Source organism: Xiphophorus hellerii, chromosome 22 (genome assembly GCF_003331165.1).
Source record: "Xiphophorus hellerii strain 12219 chromosome 22, Xiphophorus_hellerii-4.1, whole genome shotgun sequence".
Lineage (NCBI taxonomy): Eukaryota > Metazoa > Chordata > Actinopteri > Cyprinodontiformes > Poeciliidae > Xiphophorus > Xiphophorus hellerii.
The window spans coordinates 30,614,310-30,627,281 of NC_045693.1; positions in this window are offsets into that span (position 1 = coordinate 30,614,310).

Here is a 12,972-nt window from a genome sequence, read left to right on the forward strand (position 1 = left end):
AGCTGGCCAGCAGGAAAACATTTACATTTCTAAAAGCCAGGTTGTGGGTCAAAGAAAAAAAATATTTTCATGAATAAAAATGGAACATTAACCCAGAACAATTAACCCAGAAAGAGACTGCTTCGATCTGTGTTTCCATTGCAAATGTGTGCAAATCTTTGTCGTTATTCTACTCAAGTCGAAGAAATACAATTTAGAAATTATGACGTTTCCACTAAATAAGAAATGACTGGTCACTAGTTCACTTGATAAGTCATGAAAAGTGATTGGCAGTGACAGATGTAAACTTTTACATGACATATGCCCCTAATTCAGCCACGGCGCTATAGAGCTCATCGTCTATCAGGGATCAGAGGAGACGTCTCCGTTTTCGTCGTTTTCTCCAGTAGTAGCATCCTGGTGTTGATCAGGTGACTCGTGATGTGAAAAACGTGTTTCTATCATAGTCTTGCAAAAATACATCTTATCAAAAATTTTGTTTTTTTCCAAGATTGGCGTGTTTCCATTAAACAAATTTATCTTTGACATTTCAATTTGCGCAATTTTATGGTTAATGGAAATGCATCTAATTAATATCTTCAAATTTTGGATATATGAAGAATTTATTTTCAAATAGTTGACAAATATAAAGAACATTTTAAACCTCAATTCATCTCAAGGCCAGTTCATATCTCCCATTTTTTAATACATGAAATATGTTGGTAAATAGTCATAAAATGGTCAAATCCCACTTTAATTGAAATGTCCAATATTTACTAAAAAAAACTGTATGAAACCCCTCTCCTTTACATTATTTTTACATTTTAAATCTCAGACATTTAAAAGAGCCAGATGTTACATCATATGTTACAACTTCTTACATAAGACTGAGTAAATATAAGAAAATTATGTTAATCAGCTGTGAAAGCAGGTATGAAACCTTGCAAAAGACTTCATAATTTTGAAAAAAAAAACATTCTTATCAAAAAAATAAAACATTGAAAATTATTTTACATCAATAATCATTCTGTAGTTGGCCCAACATTTGTCAATGACTGCTGGGAAAGCAGATGAATGCTAACCCACTTTTTGTTAAAGCAATCTACAGAGAATACCCACACACAAAAAAAGATTTCTTTAAATGTTGAAAAACGCCAGATTTTCTCCCACAGTCAGTGTTTTCCGTCTCCAGGTTCCGGCCTCACACTCAGAGGAAAACTCTAATGGTTTTACATCGACCTGTCATCTGACCAGTGGCCGGTGACAGGCCCGTCCAACCGTTGCCGACTTTATTTATGTGCTCATTTGCGCCACTGTTAGTGTCAAAGGACAGAAAAAGTGTGAGTCCTTAAGAGAATCTACATGGCAGCTTCATAACTCAGCCAACTCCACAGTGGGTGGTTGTTTTATGCTATTGTGTGACAAACATGACAAATCGCCAACTTGCTGTACGCTAATTGTCCCTCGAGCAACCAGTACAAGTGCTTGTTGTGAGCTAATTGTCACCCACAGGAAAAAAGCGCAGCTCTGCTGAGGTGGGCTGAAACATTATGCACGTGCTCAGAACCCCGTTATTAAAAGCTAATTCATCATAAATTACTTACCACCTGAAAATAAATGTTAATCCATGAGAGATCTCATTGACTTTGCAGAACTCTTGATGAAATGTGCTAGAGTTGGAATTAGTCACCCTCAAAATTTAATTGAGGCTGAAGTCAACAAACCCTTTCATCTAATTTGCACTCTCATTCTAGTCATCTGAAGTGGCAATTAGGTGGCGCCCATCGAGAGGTGCCTTACGAGAAGAAAGAGCAGTAGGCTTTTGTCTTTAAAACTGAGTACATGAGCGAATCTGCCTTCAAAGTCTAAGTTGATAAATTCACACCAACTTTAGTTATACTATCTGTATTTTTGGATCTGTTGCACAAGTGTTTTTAGAAGACTGTTGATAGAAACGGTCTATCAACTGTCCACTAAAAATTTCGTGTAATTTCTAACACAAAATTCCCCCAGGATTTTGTGCCTTGAAATTCCAGGAACTGGTCCGACACTAACTGCATTTCCGTTACAAATGTGTGCAAAACTTTGTCAATATTCCGCTAATGTAAAAAAAAAAAAAAAAGAAAATAAGAAATTGGCAATTGCAGTGTTTCCATTAAATAACACACACAATTCAAATAGCACATGAATAAGTTTGTTCATGCAATAAGGCATTAAAAAACATGCCTTGTGGTTTTGTTCTTCATGGTTTCTGCCAGTAGTAACGTCTGGTTGTTGATCATGTGACTTGTGTGATGCAAAAAAAGTGTTTTATGAAATAAACAAATTTTGATACAATCAATAAAAACAAAAAAACCCCACCCCATCCTACCGCCAAAACTTATCAAAAACCTTGAAATTGGAATTTTCATTAAGCAAATTTCCTCTCCAAATGTAAATTGTACACTTATATGGCCAGTGGAAATGCAACTATTTAGCAACTGACTGGGTACATCACTGTTGCCTTAGAATACATCCACAGGTGTTCCATGCTTCCTTATTTGAAGAAAGTATCCCAAAAACTCCTTCATTTTTCTTGGATTAAACAAATATTCTTGTTCATCCTAAAATAGCTAAAAGCAGGAGTTCAATCGGATTTATGGTGAGATGGACAAAATGCTGTCTTTTTACACAACCTGTGCTCAGTGAACCCCAGTGATCATGGGGTTTAAGGACCATCACTGCCCTCAAATAGCTTAAATGTGCAAATGCATTGCCTTCCTCATTCGACTCGACACTTCTGTCTTCGCAGTGAAGGATGGTTGTCTGCAACGCAGGACGTTTCCGGTAACCTTCATAGCATTGATCTGGCGCATTACATATTACATATGTTACGGGCAAATGTTAGTGATTGGGTAAAAAATTAAAAGCTCAACAGAGTCCACACCTCCAGGAAGCAAACCTTTCTCAATAGCCGGGAGCAAAAACGCTGTGGACAAAGAGAAGCATAGAACAAGGGACTGGTTTTTACAAGGCTAACGTTTTAGATATGGAGCTATAATTCCATATTCTGATCAAGATTTCTCTTTTTGAGAAAAGGAAGTTCTACAGTTAGTTGAAAGCAGCTGTAGAACGCATTTAGCATGGAAAGAATGGAAGCATTTAGCAAGTACTAGGCTCAGTAATGTTAAGGATTTCCTCTAGGAGATGAGAGGGCAGGATAGTTAGAGGGAAACCTGAAGGTCTTAATTGATAGACTGCTACTTTTAAAACAGGAAATGACACAGGCTAGAACTGCTGAAAAACGGCCAAGCAGTTATTACATGAATGTTGATGTAAAAATAGGTGGGACATTCAAATAACACATAAAGATTTTTTTGTATATTTATGAAACATCCCCTTATGTATTCTGCATTCTAAATCTCATGACATTTTTTTGTTGCTCTTTCAACAAAGAAAGAACAAACCTTAATTTTGAGTCTTTTTATATCCCGAATGAGTTCCTGCGTTTTGTATCCTTTTTTAAATGTGTGTGCTCTGTGTAAGCTGTCGCTGGTGTTTGCTCTACATGTGAACCTCACAGCGTCCATTTGATTCATCACCTCATTAAAACTTCTTTGGCATCCCATCCAGAATCCCCTCTTGGTAGGACAGTAATTCCCTACTCAGAGAACAAACAAAGCACAAGATTCAGTTCAGAGATACTTTTAATGTTTATGTCAAGTTTGCCACAAGGGCATTGCTGACGAAGAGATGAGAAGACGCCTTGATATTTCTCCATCAAAATGAAGTCAGTTTGTGCCTTTTGTCTATAAAGTGTAAACTATTATTATGAACCCCAGATACGATGAGGGCTTTAAGCCATCTTGTGTTGACAAAGTTGGTAAATAAATCCTGTCATGCTATAGTATGAGCTAGTTGCTCATGCTAGTTGACTGAACTCTGTTATGTAAATGGCTTGTATCATTTTAAAACAAATAATTGCTAACAAAGAGGCAGACAAGATATAAATGACTGTAGGAATGTAATATCTGACTGACCATTACAACTCCAAATGCTAATGTTAGCATGTGCTTCAAAACTTTCTGCAAGTGTTAATGATTGCAAGAATATCATGACTGGTTAATCATTTCATGCTGCCAGAGGTAAAGCTAGCATAAGCTTTATGGCTCCCCTCTAAGGCTGCTTTCACACCTGACAGTCTGGTAGACTTTGTTCAATTGGGGACCAAAATTGAAACACTTGTTACATTTTCAGCAGATGCAGTTCGCTTTCACACTGCACTGTGTCAAACAATGCTTCACAACTTCTGAAAAACGTGTTTCCCCCCCCTTGCCTGTGGTGGCCCTGCACCGAGAACTACATAAGGAACTGGCCCAAAAACCTCTGAAGAAGACACTGAATAGCAAAGTGGAGTGGCATGAGAGTTTAGTGGTTTTGGGATTTCTCTTTTGTATTTGGCAAAATACCATAAGCCATTCCTCCCACTAGTACTAGACTTGGGTGTTTGTCTGGTATGAAAACATCCTAAAAGTAGAACATGAGGCAGATCTGTAAAGCGCATAGTTGAAGTGGCTTCGGTTACATTGAGCTATCTCTGTTGTCATGTTTCTATGGCTGCTGGAGATCATATTGACCACCTTCACTCATTCTGCTACATTCTTCTACTACTCTCCAATTTTACAACGTTTACTGTTATTTCTGCTTTTAGCTTTATGTTTCCTTCGCCCTTTCTCTTCATGGAAGCTAATCTGGGTTAGCATTCTGTTTAGCTGTGGCACCTTCTTCAGTTATTGACTAACTTACTGCTGGCAGTAACTTAACCTTCTCCTTCAGTAGATGATACACATGGCCCTGTCTTTCAGTGTCTAACCATGTCTCTCCTAAACTATTGGCTGAACTACCAGGTAAAATCCCACCATATGTGATTGTAATGTTACAAAAAGATCCAGGAACATGAACAATTTTTCCAAGGTCTTTAAAAGAAGGCTGCAGAAAGGTTTGCGCTCTGATGGAGGTTGAAAGGTAAAGTGACTCTGGTGTGTGTTTACTCATTATTTGTCTTTATCAGTCTCCCGTGTGCGCATGCAGCCATGCTCTTTCCTGTCATCAATGAGGGATAAGCTAATCACAGGAGATTGAGGAAGAAGGGGATACTGTTGAGGGGAAATTCAGGAATAACATCAGTATCTGATAGTGTGTGTGTAGGCGTGTGGGGGTGGGGGTGGGCGTGCGCGTGTGTGTGTGTCCCTGTTTGGCCTGAGCTCAGCGGGGGGTTATGTCTAAAGAAAACAGAAGTGGTTTTCACACATTACCAAGTAACATGAAGCCCACAGAGGAAAAATGTAGACCCTTTCACATGTTAACTCAAGCTTAAAAAAAAAGAGCCTGTGTGCCATCACAGAACAAAACACAACTTCTAATTTAAGCTTTAAAAATACAGGAACATTTATCATTTAAACGAAAGTCTAAGAATTATCAAAAAGGTAACATATTACTGGAAGGTCTCTCTACAGTTAAAGAGAGCTTTAATTTGCCTGAAGTAATTATAGTTAAGCCCCAAAATCATTGCACTGGTGCATATTAGCGTATAAACCAGAGGAACATTGATTGCATCTTCATTAGTTTTGCTGTGTGTGTATAGAAGGAATCTATAATCTCAACATAAACAAAATTCTACACCCCCTGCTGCAAACCCAAACACACCTCTTTAACACCCATAAACTGATTGTCTGAAGGCTCAAAGCAAGGCGTGGGGGGTTTGTGTGACAGAGTTGGCATTTTCTGTAAAGTTTCATCCTGCCACCTCGTTATTTATTAATGAACGAGGAAGAATACTTTTTCCTGAAGAGAGAGGTGTCGCAACACAAACCCGTTTGTCTGCAGGCTATTTGTAACAGTGGTATTCATAAACACTGAGTGGCACTTATACCCAAATGTTAGATGGTATCAGCGCAATGCAGAGGAGGAGTAAATCTGCTCACTCAATAATAGCACAAATCGGTGTGGCTGGGGCGCACGGCGCCTGAAATTTATTTATTTTTAATACATGGAGCATTATTTAGTAATGTAGCACTGCAGTCTGAGAGAAGGTTCCAGAAATGTTGGAGCGAGTGGCACCCACCTGAAAGCCTCCAGTCAACAAACAGAAACCAGGTTAAGACAAGACTGGTGTGTTTTATTAAGGCTATTTATACACAGAGTTTACTGGGAAGTCCACAGCATTACATTAATACAAGAAGTCCTTCTGAGCATCACATGGAGATGTGATGCAGTTTGAAGGAGCCAATAGGTTCTGCACATCTTAGGTTTTCAGGAAGTTTGCTCCAGAGCTGAGGAGTGTAGACATTAATGCTGACTGCCTTAGTTAAGTTCTTGTTCTGGTAACAGTGAGTGAACAGATTAGTGATAAGCTGAGAGGGATACATGGTTCATCTACAGCAGGGGCGCCCAAAGTCGGTCCTGGAGGGCCGGCATCCTGCATGTTTTAGTTTCTCCCTGGTGGTAGTAACAACCTCCTCAGCAGGTCAATGTTCTTCTTAAGCCTCTAATGAGCCGTCATTTGATCCAGGTGTGTTAAGCTTGGGAGAGAATTAAAACATGTAGGATGGCGGCCCTCCAGGACCGACTTTGGGCACCACTCATCTACAGCAACCAAACATACTTAGACCCAAGAGTTTTCTGTTCCATATACACAACATTTCTAAGGATGTTTTCACACCTGATAGTCCAGTAGACTCAGTTCAATTGGGCACCAAAGTTGCATTTTCAGCTGGTGCGGTTCACTTTCGCACTGCACTGTGTCAAATAAACCAAACGCCTTGAAAAACCTGTTCCCCTCCTCACCTGTGGTGGCGCTGCACCATAAACCACTGGAGAAAACAACACAAAAACCTCCAAAGAAGACACTGAGGGCAGATTCTTTTGTCACAAAAAGTAAACAACAATGGAGTGGCATCAGAAATGAGCAAATGTAGGATTTCTCTTTTGCCTTTGTTGAAAGACCTCAAGCCATTCCTCCTGCTATTGCCGCACTGTCACATTAATTTTGACTGTATTTACCCAGGATTCCCTTCACTATAGTTGTTTTCCTGCTTTTGGAGAGGTCTCTGGTCCGCTTAGCTTTCACACTGCATTCGATCCACATCAGAGTTCACTTCAACTGAACCAAGACCTAGGTTTGTATGTGGACCAGAGTTTGCTTTTTGTGGTACCCATCAGAGTTCAGTTAAGCATTCTCAACTCCCCAAAGAAACTGGACTTTCTAGACAAGTGAACTGGAGTTGGATTCAAGCAGATCAAACAGAGCTGGTGTGAATGCATCCTACATTTTTAGTATAGAGACTTTACAGCAGCTGTGATATGATCTATTTTCCTTTTATTTCCCCAGACTCTTGCAGCAGCCTTTTTAGATCAGCCGCAACTTTTTTATAGACACCCATTTTACGTCTAAGCTATTAAAAATAAAAATAAAAAGTTTTTTATGTATCCTGGTTTGATTGAAAACCATTTATTTTGCCCATCAGGCTGTAGAGGACTGATTTAGCAACAGAGCTGGAAGTGCCCATGACAACACAAACCTTTGTTTATTGTTTATCAAGCAAAGGGATTAGTAATTAGATGCTCTCTAATTATGCAATTGATTGCCTTAACATTTTAAGCACATCTAAATCTTTGGAATTAATTAATTGTAGTTAATACATCCCGCCCCAAGTCAAATATGAATAATATTCAATGAAAAAGTCTTTGTAGGCATTACAGCAATGAAACCCTTCTAACCAAATTTGTGATGTTTCCATTGGTGCTTCAACAATTTATCATTGTTGAGCTCTTTGAGGTCAGGACTCTAGTTGGGTCATTCCAGACCAGAACACTAATATTGTTCTTACTTCCAGTCACCAGAAACATGTTGGTAAAATTAGAGAAATACTTTAAACCTAAATCTGCCAGAGGAATGAATTATGTCTGACTTTAACTGGAACTATTTAACGGTTTGCATGTCTACAAAATGACATCCAGATCAGGCTTGTCTTTCTCGGTGCTCAGCTCTTTTTCTTTCCTTATTTCTGGCTGTTCTGGTGTATTATGGGATCAAGGTAATTCAGATTCAGTTCATTGTTGGTTTTTTTTTCTTCCATCAAGGATAAGAACGTTAAATTCCTCAGCGAACAACTCTTTCGCAAACCAGAAAAAATGTGTCCCTCATGTGTTCATCATCCATTCAACCTGCTTTCTGTTGACGTCAATGAGAATTACCGGCAGGAACAAGAGCTCTAACGAGAATCAGGAGACGTCAGTCATGATTCATGTCGTTGGAGAAACATTTATATCTATTTTGTTTCTGAATACGTGCTGATTTCCACTTGAAAAACGTGCTAATGTGCTAACGAAGTACGGCCACAGTTGTAAAAGAGCAAAAATACAAGAAAAAAAAAATCTAAACGGCTTGCATGATTATTAAATAACAAAGCATTTTGATTCCCCTGTTGACAGACTCCAGGAATTCAAGCACATCTTGTCAGAGAACAAATATATTTAAATATATTGTCTTGTTAGGGATCATTTTAAAAAGGCCTCCAACCAATTTCTTAACAGCGGTGTGTAGCACCGGAAACAAGTCAATGTTTTGTGATTCCAAAGAACTGATGTGGTTAGTGATTGGTGCTGGGTAGAGGTAGAAAGAGAAAGGATGACAAGGGAAAAAAAGATAAGTTAAAAAAGAGAAATGCTGCTAATCTGCAAAAATCTAGAAGTCAATATATTATCAGCTGGCCAAGCAATGTTTTATAGTGTTGCAAAACCAATTTCTGTGATGTGTTATCCTCGCCTGATGTGACCATTCATTTCTGTACACTTCGCCTGTCTCTCAGACTTGAACTTTACGTTGTAACGGGGTTTTGTTTCACACCGTGTCATTTTATATGCTTTAATTAGCCATCAAGCACAACTCATAAGTTTGGTCTTTAAAACACTTGGATGTGTGTTAAACACCGACATTCAACACTTTGTCATAACATTATGACAAATGACAGACTTGAGAACTAACACTGCTCATCTTGTTAGAATGCAATTTTCATGAAAAAGAGCATTTTAACCATTTTCAAGTGCTTTTACCATCTGTTCGCATTTGTAACATAAGAATCGGTTTTCATGTGTATTCCAAATAGCAGGGTTGTCAAATTTTGTGCTTTAAATATTCTTTCAATTTAAGGTCAGAACAATGAGCAGATTTCTGTTTAGGAATTAAATAAATGGCACTTTATGTCTAAAATTGCTTGCTTGTCAGGTAAAAACCAGCACCTTGTTCTGCACTTCACTTCTCACAGAGAACACATCGACTGTCAAGAAACAGTTGCTTGCTGGAGATGTGAACTCAGTTTATGTTTTAAGCTTTTTGACCTAATTTTTTTGTGATTGTGTTCTAAGTAATCGACTCACAAATAAGGAGACATTTTTTCTTATTTTTTATCTGGGAAGCGAGTCAACATTTTGTCCGCCCATAATTTCTGCAGACTGCAGATCTGCTTCAACATAAGTTAGTAGAGCACCATGTGCAGAGGCTATGGTCCTTAACGCGATTATCCTGGGTTCGATTCCCGGTCTCGAGTCATTTGCTACACGCCTTCCTTCTCTCTCTCTCCACTCCATTTCCTGTCAATTTTCTATTGAATAGAGGCAACTAATGCCAAAAAAATCTATCTATATATATATAAAGACAAACTAACTTCCACAAAGCTGAACAACATTTCAACCAAAACATGTGTGGCCTTAACCTTTCCTCTAAACCACTGTTTTACTCCACAAAAACCCTTTGGTAAGCGTTTTTCGCTCTGCTGTTTACTTGGAAGCTAACAGACAGGCTAACGTTAGCTTGTTTCCTGTCTGTGTTGACATGCTACGGTAAATAATTCAGCTCATAGCGTGTTCTTTTCGCGGTTTCAGTTACTCTCAGGTTAGAGAAAATTACAGAAGTACATGAAACAAGCACTTTGCTTTACACATGGCTAATGAGAAGCGTTATTCTGTTGCGTTCAGGTGACTCCCACTTGTCTGGTGAAGTGGGAGTCACTTCACCAGAGGTTTATTCAGAGGAAAAACCATCTGGGGGTGGTGCATTCACAGATCTAAAAAAGATATGATTTTTGACAAATCCATAATTTAATGGCTCTAGGTTCTATTTTGTTTTTTTGCTTAGAGTCCTGATGCGTTATACCTGCGCAACATTTTGGTCAACTATTGTTTTAAACGCACGATAAAAATTGACTGTGGCTTGACTTGTGCAGAGCCCAACCTTCTGCAAAGCAGAGAGTCAATGTTGACTTGAAATCCAGTAAGACTTATTTATTTGTCTTTAAAAAGTTTAGTTAGAACAAGTTATGACAGTAGGCAAACACACACTGCCTTATTAAACACGGAGAATGAATTCTCTAATTTTTAGATGCTCGTTATTTTGTGAATTTTTCCTTCAAGTTGTTTTTTCTAGGAGTTTGTCAGATTCCCTGTCACTGTGAGCCTTTTTGTTTACAGCAGACTAATTATATATTTCTTTTGTTGTCTTTGAGGTTTCAAAGTCCTTTTCAGTATTGCTGCCTCAGTCACCCACTCACACAGAGACTTAAACATCATGTCTGAATGCAGCTGTTAAAGCCTTAATGGCTGAAAGCGTTTCCTGATGGACCTGGAGCTGTGATTATGAACGTTGAGATTATCATATTGAAATGATCAGTTAATTAAATTATTATTTTTTTACTATTTTTGCTTACTGCTGACACAATGTCCTAAATTTCAATATATGTCAGTATGTTGAAAAAAAGTCAAAACATGAGAAAAGGTTTATTTTGTGAAACATCACGTTCTGTCACGTTGTTGGGGTATGTGTCGCTTTTGTGATAAAGAGAACAATTACAGTCTCAGTCTAGCCTAGTAGAAACCAGCCGTGCTTTGCTTTGTACAGAGAAACTGGAGCCCCAGTTTCTGAAAAGTGATTGCTTCCTGCACTCTCTGGAAGTTTTTAACAATTCATTCTGATTTTACCCATTTACTTAACGTTTCAACGTAATGTATGTAATGCGCCAGAATTTGCGTACGATGTAAGCAACCACCCCCCTCTGTTAACGGAGAAATGTCAATCCATACAACATATTTGACAGCAATAAAATATCTTAAACATTCCTCTTGTGCTAACTTCGAATCGAGCGTAATAAAGCCAATGGCCAAGCTATTGCCTTTCTATGCAATAGGAGGGTTTATATCATTTTTGCTCTTTCTTTCTGAATAATTTTGCAAACCACTGGATTATTAATTATCAGAACATTTGCCACACTAATTTGATTGTTTTTACTCGTTATTGTTGTAGCCCCTCTTTTTGTCGTGCTGTCTGCATCGCTAACCCTCACAAACAAATTTCCTGTTTATGTTCATGTTCTATCTCATTCATTTTCAAACATGGGGTGAGTTTTAGTTGACAAGTTCAAAAGTTGGGTTTCTCGTCCATCTTGTTGAGTCCCTCAGAAGCTGCCGTCCCTTTTACTTCTGCAGACACCGTGTATTTATTCATAAGAGTCTAATGTAACAAGTTAGCGCCCTGATTAAATGAGTCTAGAGTGTGGGAGGTGAGCTAATGTTTGGTGTTGTCTGGCTGATTAAAGCTTAGCAAACAAGTGATTGCTATGCAGCTCTGCTCCTTACTGCCAGCTCATGCACAAGGCTGCTCTCTGTTCCCTCTGTGCATCCTTCCATCTCAAGATCTCTCCATTTAACTGCCCCTCTGCCTCAATAATCCTCTGTCACTCTGATTTGCACTGTCTAGTAAGCACGCTTTATATCTATCCTCCCATCCTGAGTTTGGGCAAACCCTTCTGTTTTCAGAGTAGGAAAAACAAAAAGGCATTGCATTGAACAAAGAAAAGAAACAAACAGTTTTAACAAATGGTTCGATGCGTCTCTCCGATGCCTGGGTTAATATCTGTGGCTTTTACATTTTTCTGTGTTTCTTTGTCTTGAAATCAAACTCTAACCATCTGCCACCCTCGGTCCCCTTCATACGGCTCCAGCTCCCTCGACTTTCGCAGCTCAGTTACCGTGCCAACAGCCTAAATTCAATTACTGCAGACTGTGAGAAAATCCCAGGCCACTGATTGGTCACTGCGGGCATCTATTAAGTGAACGCAAGAGGGCACACAGATGGTTTGGGCCAAGAAGATTGAAGAAAAGTACAATATCTGAAAAGTAGCGAGTGGCAAAATGGTAAAACATGACAAAAGGAGGAAGTAAAAGAAGGATAAGTGAGATGTCGGTTAAATGGATAAAGTGAAACATACACCCTTCTCCCTCAAGCCCCTCGTATCCTTCAGGCTCAAGTTAAAACAAACACGTCTGCCCTAAAAAGCCCCGTCCATAATCCCTGCATAATCACTCAGGCTGCCTCGGCACACACAACCAAAACATAAGGAAATGAGACTTTTAGACATGTGTGTGTTTGTACTTTTGTTTCAGATGAACTTCAAAGAACAAGAGGTTAAAGTTATGCATCATCCTCAGCTGTCAGTGGGAATGTGAAGTTTAGTGTTTCTCTGCGGTGCCTAGAGAGCAAACAAAGGGGAACAGATTGGAAAACAGTTAAACTATGGAAGAAATTACAACTATCTCTACTTTAGAGAAAAACCAGGGAGTAAGGTCCGAGATCATGGAAGCTTAGTTTTAAAACTCGGAGCCTGTCAGTAATTTCCCTGCTAGATGCAGTTACACCGAACACCAAAGGACCTTAGTTTCAGGGGAATCGTAGTTCAGTCAAAATGATGGAAAATAGGCACATGTCTACTGAAGGACCCCATTTTTTTTTACAAACCCAGGTAGTTCTCCACTGCATTTAGCAGGGTAAAAACTACTTAACTCCAGAAAACGGTCCTAATAGAGAGGTGGTCATTTTTCATTTACTTTGAACTTTGGATATAGTTATATCGTTTTTGAGGTGTGAGAATGTGAACCATGTTAAACTGAGTGAATTTTTTCAAC